This window comes from Dermacentor silvarum, chromosome 5, assembly GCF_013339745.2.
Source record: "Dermacentor silvarum isolate Dsil-2018 chromosome 5, BIME_Dsil_1.4, whole genome shotgun sequence".
In the NCBI taxonomy this organism is placed as follows: Eukaryota; Metazoa; Arthropoda; class Arachnida; order Ixodida; family Ixodidae; genus Dermacentor; species Dermacentor silvarum.
Window position 1 is genome coordinate 61,815,403 of NC_051158.1, and position 13,576 is coordinate 61,828,978.

The window sequence follows — 13,576 nt, forward strand, 5'->3', positions numbered from 1 at the left end:
ACGGCGAGCATTTTTTTGTGTACGTACACTTGCGAAGGCATGAACCCCAATATATAAATAGATAACGGGCGTTTCCTTTTAGTTAATTTATAATAAAAATGTGCGTGCTTGTGCCGTCTTCCTCTCCAAGAGTGCAAACAAATTCAAATGGAAGAAATTTGTTTCTTACCATGCGTATGCTGAAAGATCACTGTCATGCTTCAGCTCCATTTTACGAACGATCAGTTTTAGCCGAAAGTATTGCAAGCGTATAGAAAGAAAAAATTGCAGCCCAACGCAGTTCCTTATTTGTTCTCGGATTGGCCGGCGCCAAAGGAAAGAAACCTCCCGGGAAAGAGGTGTGAAGTTCGCAAGAAATTCTCAAAAAAAAAAAAAAAAAACGTAAGGCACTCTTCAATGATATTACACTTATTAATTAGAGCACTCGTGTGCGTACTGAAACTACATAATGAAGCACAATAGACGGCGAAATACGGTTGTTCGAAATGAGGCCATAATGTGGAACAGGGATTAACGAAGAAATACACACATACAGCGCTGAAATACGGAGATTATTACAGTTTATTTGCCATATATGCCGTATATATAAACGTGACAATTTTTTTGAAACCTCCTACCAGTCCGGTCCGCAATCTTCGGCGCCGCCTATATCATTCTGTATAGTTAAGTGCTATCAGTTATGAAGCACTGGTAGCGATTTTCATCGTGGAAAAAGTGCGAATGAGAATTATTTCGTTGAATTAAACCAAATAATTATCCTCAATGCGCTCAATACACCTCCGCGTTACGGATAGCCCAAGTGGCAACAGAGGCAAACCGTTCAGCCACTGCTTGGTACTGATTTTTATCGGAGCGCTTCCGCTTGTATTTATCGAAGTGCCTTCAAAAAACTGTCAGCGCTTCCACTAGGGTGGAGATGGAAGACCAGCAAAGCTGTACTATTGCGGGGATTGTGTATTTCCAATTATGACTACTAAGATGTGATGGTGTAATTGGTAATTTGAACTATTAAAGAATGAGAAATATATATGATCCGGTGGTTTTCATTTATTTAGTAACCACAGGGATTATGGCCTTATGGTCGCTACGGTATACCGCCATAGGGTGTACGGCAAAGTTTGGCACGTTCTTCATAAACACCAACGTCGCGCGCGTTCGGTGAGAGCGCGGGCAAAGCGCCGCCGCCGTCGACAACAGTTGTGCGCGTTGTTTGTGTGACCGCACACAACCGCTGTCAAGACGCTGACTACGTGACGGAACGGCTAAACGCCGTTGTCGACACTGTTAGGGGAGAGGCGGCCGAGAGCCCAGAGAGAGTTGGCGGCAGATCTGCGCGCATGCGCCGCAGTGGGAGAGCGGGCACGCACAGTCTAGGGTGCCTCGATGCCCTCCTCGCCCACCGTTCCCCTTCAACTGGGAAGTCGCGTTTGCTCTCCGCCATGCGTTCGCTCCCCGTGAAAGCGCGCGTCCCTCGCCCTCGCGCGCTTTCACTCGCACATAAGTCGTGTTTGCTCTCCGCTAGAGATGGGCAAAACGGCTCACTTCAGTGAGCGGCTCGAAACGGCTCAACTCACTGAAATGAACCGGTTCATTTGAACGGCTCACCGGTTCACTTAAACGTGTAACCTGTGTTATGCATATTCTATAGTTATGTGGCTTTGAAAAAAAAAATACGATATATGCATAATTTAATAACCGTGTTATTGGTATTTTCGCTATGTTTGAGAATATTTTTACATATATAAAAGCGTGAAGTTTTAGTTTTAATTAAGCTTTCTTTTCTGATATTGGGCATAAAATGCTTATGATACTGTGACAGGCAGAATGCGACGTACTTTTTTCAGAAAAAAAAATGTAACTTCATCGTCATTACAGAAGCTTGACCGTTTTTGTGCTACTTTAAAATCAACTTTTGTCAAACTAAGAACACAAAATTATTGTACATTATGTTTCAACTTTATTCACTTATTCACATACGTACGTTCACTATAATATGAGTAAGCTGTAACGCCATGCAAAATGAATGTAGAAATTTCTTGAAGTACAATACAAAAAAAGTTGTCGCAGTTTCACCTGAAAGGCGAAGCATCAATTGCGATAGCAAATTTGTAGAGAGCTATACGGAGTAATGATAGCAGCTTGATCAGCTGTATAAACTTGGACATGCAGCAGCACCGGCAACACGCAGAACTGTTGTCGACGCCGTCGGCGTTTTGCACGCGTTCGCACAAAAAGCGAGCGGCGTTGGTGACTGTTGCCGGAGCCTCTGATATAAATAGGCACTTGGTGCCGCAGCTAAACGTCGCCTCCCCCCCCCCCCCCCCCCCGGCCTTTCGCACGTCGGAAGAAGGCGCGTTTGCTCTACATATATGGTGATTGTAAAGGAGGAAAGAGACGCCTATTTCTGCAGCCCTTAAGAACGCACGGCGCAGAACGCGCGTTTGTTCTCCGCCGTGGGTTCACTCCCCGTGAAAGCGCGCGTCCCTCGCGCCCTTTCACTCGCACATACAGCGTTCAGCGGCGCCGGGCGACGATTTCATCTCCATTGACGTCATACGGAACCTCACGGCGACGGCGACGGCGACGGCGACGGCAACGGCGACGGTGACGCCGACGGCAGAAATCTGCTTTGGAGTGTCCATATAATTGCTATCGCAATAAAATCATACGAAAGATCCACAAAACTGCCGCACGTACCTGTCGTTTTTTTTCTCTTGAGTGCACGCGCGATACTGGCGATCATGCCATCATACACCAGGACAAAAAAAAAAGAAAAAAAAAAGAAATGAAGTTCTATTACAACACAACAGATCATTGGCCTCGTTTTATTGACGTGCATTAACACGTCAATACAACGATACAGGCTCAGAAAATGCACTGAAGTGGATGTCATGGGCGATATTTTCATGACTACCCTAATTAGCACAAATGAAGACCAGGACGTAAACTGTACGTTCACCTCTTGTCGTTAAAGGGCCCCTAAACCACCCAGAGGTCGAAATTTATTTGTGGTGTTGCAGCTGTGCACGAGTTTACAACGAACACGTAGCCGCGAGAATTTTTCGAAATGGTGCCGTAATAGCGGAGTTACACGCGTTTGATGATCGAAAAAGGGCCCTCGCTCGTTTCGCTCTTTCCTTCGCTACTCTTCTCGTCGGCTGGTCTCCCCTCCTCGCCGAGTGCTTCTCGAAAGGTCACGTGACATACGTCATCGCCAACGCGCTTCTCACAACACTGCATACTTCCGGTCACGTCCACGCTAGTGGCACATATACCGACGGCGAACCATCCGCCAGTGCCGTAGAACGTCTGCCGCGCGAGAGGTGTCCAAAGTAGACGGCAGTTCGGCCGGCGCCCCGCCCGCTGCACCATCAATGGCCCAATCGACGACCGCGAACCTGCGCGCCTCCGCCACCGGCAACGAAAACATCAGCTGCAGCCGGGAGACGACGGGCGCGGCTGTGCTCGCATCGCAGCCGACGTAAAGCCCCTATATTTATAAAAGTAGCGCCATCCACTTCCCTCCTCCTCCGTTCCACTATCGCGCTCGGCGCGACCAGCGCGATCGAGGCGCGATATCGACAGTGGCGCCGCCTGCGTCGGGCCTGCCGTGGCAGACGACAGCTAACGCGCTACCAGAGGAAATCCGAGGAAAACTTCGATCGCGCCCTGCGGAGACGTTTTTGAGGCGCGATTTTGCTTCGTCAGTCAGTAACTGGTCTTAATAATGCCGTTTTGGAAGTAGCAACGCGACGATGCGAGACGGCGCAAATATCAAGTGTGCAGCAAGCGTTTGCGCACGCCGGATGGTAAACAAAAAAAAGCCTTTTGCCCTCGCCTTGTCGGTTGCGGCAACTTAAGGCGCAGCAGCATGCCATCACAACGAAGTTCTTGTCCATAACACGTTTGATCCGTTTGTGCGTACTGCACTTTCGTCGCACAGGCCCGAGAATGGCAGTCGGAGCGCGCGGGAAAGAAAAAAATATACAAAAGCGCGACGCGAACTTCCACGTGACACGGATTGGCCAATGGGGGAGCGGAGGAGGCTGGGGCGACAGGAGGCGGCTAAGAGAGGGCGAGGAGGAAGCGCCGGGGTGAGCGCGGTGGCGGCAAGATCTAAGAATGGCGCTACTTTTATAAATATAGGGGCTTTAAGCCGACGGCGCCGCTAATATCAGCGTATTTTTCTTCTTTGTGTACAAGTATTGCGAAGAGCGATAACAACGATAAGAAAATATTGCGGCTTGTGAGCGTCGGTATTTCATTTCAAACAGACGTCCGTTTTACCTTTGCAGGGAACTAGAAAAGGCCTAGCGACGATATCGGCGCCGTCGAGCGATCAGCGGCGTTGAATCTGCCGTACAAATGAGTCCCGGTCTCATCCTCTCTACGTACGGCACGGAAATCTCGCCGTTCGCGAGCAAGAACCGCTGTCGAACGGCGGCCCGCGAATGGCAAACGTCATGCGATGAGTTACCGTGCCGGTAACGTGGACTCAGCGCTTCTCGGCTACCCGCTGTTGCTGCGGTGCCAGCCCGTCTTATGCGAAGCGTACCGCTATAGACCCTGTGTTTGCGCGCACGTCTGGAAAGGCCAACACTGTCGCACTCTGTTCGCGCAGCTAATCAGACCGCTAAGCACGACTGTGTTGGAACGCGAGCGATTTGGCACTTGCGTTGCGGGCGGTAATTACCGATTCGCAAGGGCGCACAAACGAGCAACACGACGAGGAAGAGCAGAAAGCGCGCGTACCTGCTAGCAGACTAACCGGAAGTCGTAGGTTCTTGTTCAACCAATGGACATCGTTTCCGCAGTTGACATCACCAGGGGCCGTATTCTGAAACGTTCGCCTAGGCGAAATTGCTTTTTTCGCTTTCAGGCGTGCGCTGATTGGCTGTTTTAGCAAAATTGGATGAGCTGATTGGGTGGTTAAGCCCGACGTCATTCAATTTTGCTCAACCAGCCAATCAGCGCGCACGCTGATTTCGCCTAGGCGAACGTTTCAGAATACGGCCCCAGATTCCCCCTGCTGACATCGTGACGACCGCTGGGGATTGGACCAGCGCACGATGTGCGATCGGTGAGAGTCGTGCGACATCGGTCGAACAGCAGCAGGCAACGAACGGTACCATCCTTTGCCAATTAAAGGGACCCTGAAACGATTTTGACGATTTTGTACAAACGTACTGAGTCGTTAGGGTATACGTCCTTCTGATCATTAATTGACGCATCTAAGCGCTCCACTTAAAGCGTGTAATTGATTATAAGGTTTTAAAAATGTACATCGCTACCGATTGCAGCACGTCAAGCGGCTGATTTTTGTGCCCAGATGACGCGATTTGCCCAGAATACGTCACTGGGCCAGCTATCCGATTGGCTGCTCAGGGCGCGTCATCGATAATTTTTGCAACATTATGGTGAACAAATGTTGTTCGTAATAGTTTAGATGTTAGTTAATTTGTTTCTATAAAAGAACTTAACGGAAAGAGAATGCACAAGGACATGTATCACTACACAAAAAAGCACTTCCGGCCCACAGCAAGTGTCGCCTGCTTGTGTTACAACGTGCTCCGTGTTGACGAGAGCTGCGCGGTCAGTGTTGGTCTTGTTCTTTCTTTTCGCAAGCACCATGGTTCGCCCTTGCGTTGTGGGCTGCAAACGTAGCGATCGGCGACATGTCAAGACGCGACATTGTGCCCCGCTGCAAGGTAGCAGATGAGTGAAGTGGCTGCAGCGCATCGGACTGACGGTATCCAAACGGCGCCAGCATCTACGCGTTTGCGGCCGTCACTTCACGTCGAAGGATTGCCACAATATAATTTAGCTTGTCCGGTATTCAGGTGAACGCAAGCGTAAGTGTACTAGCCGTTTTACCACGTCTTACGTGATGAACGGAGGGGCAAACGTGAACTGCTTGCACGGTGCAGCCACCTGGCGGCACAAAGCTAAACCAAACACACAGCTAATATAGCAGTAACCAAGTTTTTTCTACTTTGCTGCTGGCTCAATTTCTTGGCAGGAGCGTAATCTTGAACACGTTGTCTTTTTATATGTTTCAAATGTTTTACACTTGGTTACAGGAATATTAGATCTGTATCACGACCTCCTCTATAAAGTTTATAGAGGAGGTCGTGATCTGTATTTGGCTGTTTAAGCTGTGCGCCACCAGATGGCTGGACCGTGCATGCCGATCAGGCCACTCACGTACGTCTACGAAGCTCCTTCATCACAGCGGTATGGAGGCGGGGCTTTAGTTTACGCCTCTGGCTATCCATCAAAACACCCAGCCCGGCTGTGGTTACGGGAATACCGGTCATGCTCGGCGCTGCGACAGAACGCTCGCAACGCCCGCTGCTTGATCGCTCTCGCTGGGGATCGACGGCCGGGCGGTTAGTGGAGAGTTTGGAGAGCGTTCGCGCGCTGGCTCCAAGACAACCGAAAGTAGACGATAACGTACGTCACAACATGACGTAGAGCCAGCGAAGGCGGAGCTTAGCCCCGATCACTCGGCGAACGAGTTGAGGAGGAAATGCATGGCTAGGGAGGAGGGCAACTTGTAATCGTCCGTAGCTCTCTTAATATGAGACGCTTCTCTTAAATTGTGACGCGAACGTTTTACTGTAGCTGTATCCTACACGTCTACAAAATTTGTCCGAACTGTTTCAGGGACCCTTTAAGACTTCTTTACTTCTCCCCTCGGTGGCATCGTGTGCCACACCATAAGACGCACAAATAACCAAGGGGACTGCTGCGCACACCACATACTGCGAGCGAGTACCAGTAGCGCGAGTCGGCCCACACCGGCCACCATTCGTCGATCAGAAATCGAAAAACATCGAAACCCAGCAGAAGACCCAGCTCTGACGGAACGGTTCGGCACGGCTCATTCAAGGAGAGAGAACCGGCTTCCTCACTGCGAAAGAACCGCCGCTCACTTACTGAACCACGGCTCCCTCGGTCTTCAAAAGAGCGGCCCGCTCCTGAGCGCTCAGGAGCGAGCCGGGTCTTTTGAAGAGCGAGGGAGCCGAGGCGAAAAGAGCGGCTCGCTCCTGAGCGCGGATCTTTTGAAGAGCGAGGGAGCCGAGGCGAAAAGAGCGGCTCGCTCCTGAGCGCTCAGGAGCGAGCCGGATCTTTTGAAGAGCGAGGGAGCCGTGGCGAAAAGAGCGGCTGGCTCCTGAGCGCTCAGGAGCGAGCCGGATCTTTTGAGCCGCTCTTTTGAAGAGCGAGGGAGCCGCGGTTCAGTAAGTGAGCGGCGGTTCTTTCGTTCTTCAGCCGAAGGCGAGGCGGTGAAGGCGACTCTTGCGAGGAAGGGCGGGAGGGCAATCGCTTTCTCTTACCGCTAATAGATGGCGCGGAAGTCGCACCCAGCAGAAGACACGGCTCTGACGGAACGCATCGGCACGGCTCTCTGAACGCGAGAGAACTGGCTCCCTTTCTCCAAAAGAACCACCGCTCATTTTTACTGAACGACCGCTCACTCGCTCTTTAAAAAGAGCCGCTCACAAGATCCGGCTCGCTCCTGAGCGACCCATCTCTACTCTCCGCCGTGCGTTCGCTCCCCGTGAAATCGCGCGTCCCTCGCACTCGCGAGCTTTCACTCGCACATTCAGCATACATTTATTTTATTTATTATCTATTAGTATACCCTCAAGACCCAGAGGGCGTTACAGAGGGGGTGGGTACAATGTAAATGAAAAAACAATAAAAGGAATTCACAGGAAAAGAAAACAACAACATTGGTTTGCAGCTACACCAGTAAGTGTTCAGTAACTGCAGACTTGAACAACGCTTGGTCCTCAGTGGCAGCGATGGAGGGGGGGAAGGTGATTCCACTCTCTACTTGTCTTCGGAAGAAAAGAATGTAAAAAGAGATTAGTGCGGTACAAAGAAACGGCTACTTTATTTGGGTGGTCAACACGTGATGAAAAGTAAGCAGGTTCTGAGATGAATTCCTGTCGAAGTACTTGATTATGAAAGAAAATTTTATGAAAAAGCAAGAGATGGGAAATCCTTCTTCTTATTACCAGGTCTGGAAGGTGAAGAGTGGATTTCATCAAGGGGACACTGGCAGTACGAGCATAATTATTGAGTATAAATCGAGTCGAACGGTTCTGGACCGATTCTAAGGTGTCAATTAACGTTGATTGAACTGGATCCCATACGGCTGAAGCGTACTCGAGCTTTGGACGGATTAATGTTTGACATAGCTGTAGTTTAAGGTGTGCTGGCGCTTGGCGAAAGTTTCGGCGAAGGTAACCAAGAGTACGACAAGCATTGTTAGTAATGTAGTTAATGTGAGAGTGCCATGATAAATCATTCGATATGTAAACACAAAGGTATTTGTAAGTACTAACCTTCTCTATTTTAGTTCCATTCAAGGTGTAAGTAAAAGGTTCAGAAGTGTTAGAAAAACGCGAGATTGCTATAATTTAACATTTATATACGTTAAGGGTCATTAGCCATGTACTACACCAGTCAGGGACGCGATTGAGGTCGGATTAAGAAGGTAGTTGTCGTTTTCGTTAGTTATTCTACGGTACATGACACAGTCATCTGCAAACAGTTTTATGGATGACTTGATGTTACGCGGAAGGTCATTGATATATATTAAAAAGAGCAAAGGACCTAAAACTGATCCTTGCGGAACGCCAGATTTAACTGCGCAGGGATGTGAGGAACAATCATTGGCTGTTACGTACCGAGTGCGGTTCGCCAGAAAGCATTCTATACATTTGAGGATATTGGGGTCGATGTTCAGCGTGCTGAGCTTAATTAAGTAGTAATAGTTGGTGCGACACTTTATCAAAGGCTTTTGCGAAGTCTAAAAACATACAATCAAACGGAATTCTATTATTTAGCGCTAAGATGACATCATGCGTAAGAGACAGAAGCTGAGTTTCGCACGAGCGGTGCTTACGAAAGCCGTGTTGGAACCTGCTGAAGAATGAGTTGGTTTCAAGAAATGTTATAAGGTTAGAATAGATAGCATGCTCAAGCATCTTACAGGGGATACTTGTTAACGAAATTGGTCGGTAGTTTAAGGCAGAGTGTTGGTTACCGGATTTAAAGACGGGAGTCACCTTCCCCACCTTCCCATCAGGTGGCAAAGTGGAGCACTGAAGATACTGCATGGAAATGTGTGACAAAATTATGGAAGAGTACACTTCAGTGTTTTTCAGAAATTTCGCGTTTATCTCATCGGTGCCGCAGGCAGACGACAGCTTAAGTTTCCGGATTAAGTTCATGACTCCTTCAAATTCAATCACGAGAAAATCCATTGGAAAAAACCCGCGGTCGCATAGCTGCGGCACCGAAATTGCTCGTGAATCGGAAAAACATTGCGAAAAAACATCTTTAAGAACGAAACAGCATTCTTCGTTGCGCAGTGCACGCCCATCGGGATCAGTAAATGTTATTAGGGTGTCTTTCATTGGTTTAACGCTTTTCCAAAACTTGGATGGGTCAGTAGACAATAGAGAGGGAAGCGTAATGTTGAGGTAGTCACTCTTGGCGTTGTTGATAGAAGAGCGATATGCGGAAAGAGCTTCGTGATAAGCGTGCCAACGAAAAACACTGCTGGCGAGCTTTGCAGAACGGAAGAGGCGCTTTTTCTTATTAAGAAGCCTTTTTAGGTTTGTTGTAAACCATATGGCGCTCGCTGCTTTTTGGATATAACTTGTACTGTTACGTGCGTGTCGATCAATGAAGCGACTTTGTCTCTAAAGAGGCTCCAGTTCTGCTCGAGGGACCTGTCAGAAAAGCCAGGCATATAATTATCGATGAACTGTTCCAGTTCCTTTTTTATTGCTGCATAGTTCCCTTTCTTGTAGTTCATTATAGTCTTGGTAATAGTTTTCGGGGTGAAATGTCGACGTTCAAGGTAAATTAAAGGTAGCAATGGTCACTAAGACCAGGAAAATAAGTCAGTGAGCGCACCAAGTTTGGTGTCGTGGTCAGGATCAAATCCAACACGTTAGCAGACGTAAGGCCTACTCTTGTTGGTTTGGTGACCAGTTGAGTGAAATTGAAATCTAAACATAAATTAACAAATAGTTTATTCTCGACGGTTGTTTCAGTGTTCGTAGGGCCGGTACCTGACCAATAAATTTTTTAGGAAAGTTAAAGTCTCCCAACAGAAACAAAGGAGCACGCGGGAATTGTAGAACTAATGAGTTCAACGCAGCATGTAATAATTCACAAAAATCAGGCGTCGCGTTGGGCGGCCTGTAGCACACACAAAAAAGAGCGCTTTGATGACGCAAAGGGATGTTCGCACAAACAAGCTCTAAGGAAGAATTCACTGGTGCCATATGTGACTCCAGGTTATCGGCTACTCCTATAAGTACACCTCCCCCTTTTCCGGTGTGACGATCACATCGATAGATGGTGTATTTTTATCGCAGTCAAATAGTTCGCTACTTGCTACTTTGGCAGAAAGCCACTTTTCTGTAAGTGCCACAACGTCAGCAGAGCATGAGTCAACGATAGCCGATAAAGTGTCTCGCTTATTGGTTATGCTTCGCACATTTGAAAGCAGCAAGTATATGCTTCGTGGAAGAGGGGGCGTAACGTTTGTTGTGCTAGAACAAGGAAGTGGCACGACCTGCAGACGTAGAAGCGGACGAGAAATCGTTTGAATTTACGGCACTGCCAGATTCTAGTTCACAAATACTATCGGTTGCTCGCGAGTAGACAAAACACTTTGTGTATGTATAGTTGGTTGTAACGCACCGTGAACTGCTCATTACTAGCTTTTCCGTATTCAAAAAGCTTTTTGCGCACACTTCTTGTGGCCTTGCTGAAGGCTTCATTAACCGACACGCCACAAGCCCTCAGTTTGGCTCTTGCGGCCAGAATGCCCTCGCGTAGCTTGGAAGACGCAAATTTGATTATGACAGGCTGGCACTTTCCCGGTGTGAATTTCCCCAGCCTGTGCGCACGAGATATGCGTTCGTCATCAGTACCAAGGTTAAACTTCAACGTTGTATTAGGGATTTTACACAACTTTTCTTCACACTGGGCCCATGTTTTGGAAACACTGTCTTCAATTCCATGTAATATTAGATTATCTCGGTGAGAGCGATCTTCAAGCTCATCAAGACGTTCGGTTAAAGTTGCCAGTTGCGGTGACACCCCCAAGCACGCGTTTTCTCCAGTCAAGCGCATAGTGTCTTCTACCAGAGAAAGCCTGTTGTGAAAGTCGCAAATTTTTTCCTCAAGTGAATTCTGCGCTTCTTTGACAGCGTTTAGAGATTCCATAACTTCACTGTGCTTCGCATCAACGTTCTTGTGAAGGGATTTTATCAAAGAAAGAAGTTCTCTGTGCTCTTTGCTTGGCTCCTCCTTCGGCGGCCCAGGGTTTAACTCTACATCACCGGCGAGAAACAATAACCTTGTTACATATACACACTCGCAACCAAGAGAGAATAACACTTGTGGGCATGGAAGTACTAGCAAGCAACGATTGTTAGGTCTTTTACAGTTCAACGCAGAATGGCGATTGACGCGGCTGCATCACTGCAGTACTTCCATGCCCACTAAGCGGGGGCGGGGGAGGCCAGCTGCTTAAAGGGACACTAAAGAGAAACCGGAAGTTGAGCTTAAATGGTAGATTATCCTTTCACGATCACAGCCACACCATTCTTACTGCAAACAGATGTTTAATAAGCGAGAAAATAGCGAAAAACTGAAGAATAGGTGCTGACGCCCCTTCGAAATTCCCGCACTACGTGATGTGACGTCGGAGATTACAAACGCAGGCCGGTCGCGATTGGTCGAGAGCGATTTATCGCTGTTAATAAAATGCAAAATGAAATACACCTTAAACGTACATAAACAGCATTTTCCAAATTTTTAAACCGTTTCAAGCGAGGAAGTACAAGTTTAGCACAAAATTAAATAAATACGAAAAAATGGCATGGCGAAACATGCGGTCGTGATAGTTTCGTAGTTTCGTTTTTGGTCAATGCATTGTCGCGCGCGCCTGTTCCGCTCTACGGTGTTTGGTTGCGTGTTGCGTGGCTCGAAAAACGTTGACTTCGCGGGAAACAGCCAGAAAATGCCTCGTGTGTGTAGTGTTGAGGGCTGTATAAATGGCCCAAGGCGCTTGATCAGGGGCAGCGGCAGTGTTGACTCGATTGTGTCCTTTCATGTGGCGTCGCTCGGAGAGCCCCGGCTCCCCGGCGTTCGCAATGGCTCAGTGCTCTGCCGATGATAAAACGGCAAAAGAGCCAGAGAAACCGATGGTGTGCTCTCCGCATTTCTCGCCCTAGGATTATGTGTATAATCTTGCCCTCGGAAAGTATCTTGGCGTGCCCCAGAGGCCAGTCCTTTCTCGAGCAGCTGTTCCCTCAATGCGGCCTTCATCAAACCTCCTACCGGTGGGGCTGCAGCAGCAAACTGGCGGCTCGGTGAGTGCTGAATGTCATTAAATAAAGCCACGAAATAACCATACCGAGTACGTGCACAACTTTCTACGCTTGTTCTGTCGGGAACACCGTCGCCTGGCGGACCGGACGCTTCGCCTCCCATCGACGAAAACGAAGCTCTGCATTCCGCCGGCGCGGCCGGCGGCTCACCGCCATCGCACGCGGAAACACCTACCGCTCGAGCACAGAGGATCATTTCGCGCTCCGTTTCACTGAATATCGCTGAAATGCAGTCCTGCTTTCCTGGCGAGCTCTTCGTTGCAAGGTTCAGCGGCAGCTACGGTATCCATCGCGGCGAACGCAAACGCAGCGACCATGCATGCAGCCATGGTGCATCCAGCCCAGCGCCTCGGCCGTTTACGCAAGCGGTGACGTATCATGGCGCATTCTGATTCGCTGAGAGCAATGCAATCTGTGACGACACTGCTTCAGCGCCAAATCTAGGGTGAGAGAAATTGAGGAAGAGATATTTGGTCTTTGTTTACGAATTTCTCCGCTAATAACTCATATTTTTGCACCCAACAAAAACGGCATGCATTCCTGAAGGTCCCTCTTTTATTCCAGCTGAACTTCCTGTTTCTCTTTAGTGTCCCTTTAAGAAGCCCTCTTGCGATGCATACGGCGATGTGGAAGACCAGGTTCCGGTGAGTACAGGCTGGTACTGGCGAAGAAGTGAAGCGGGTCCATCCCAACAGGCAAAATGTGCTGATGGCAGTCCAAGGGGGAACACGGCGTCCCATCGGGGAGACGGTAGCTCGGTTCCTGAGGTGCTTTGCTGGATCCACGTGGTAACAGTTATCAAAGCCTGCACGATAAAGCAGAATGGCGATTGACGCGGCTGCATCACTGCAGTACTTCCATGCCCACTGAGCGGGGGCGGGAGAGGCCAGCTGCTTAAGAAGCCCTCTTGCGATGCATACGGCGATGTGGAAGACCAGGTTCCGGTGAGTACAGGCTGGTACTGGCGAAGAAGTGAAGCGGGTCCATCCCAACAGGTCTCGGCCCGTCTGGTCTGGCTTCGTCTGCTGTCCTGCCTTGGGTGTGGTCAAGTATCGGGCGGCGGTTATGTACTGCTCTTTTAACGTGTCGATTGTTCTTTTAATTCATTTATTGTTCTTTTCTCTTCACCTTACTGATTATTGTGTCGC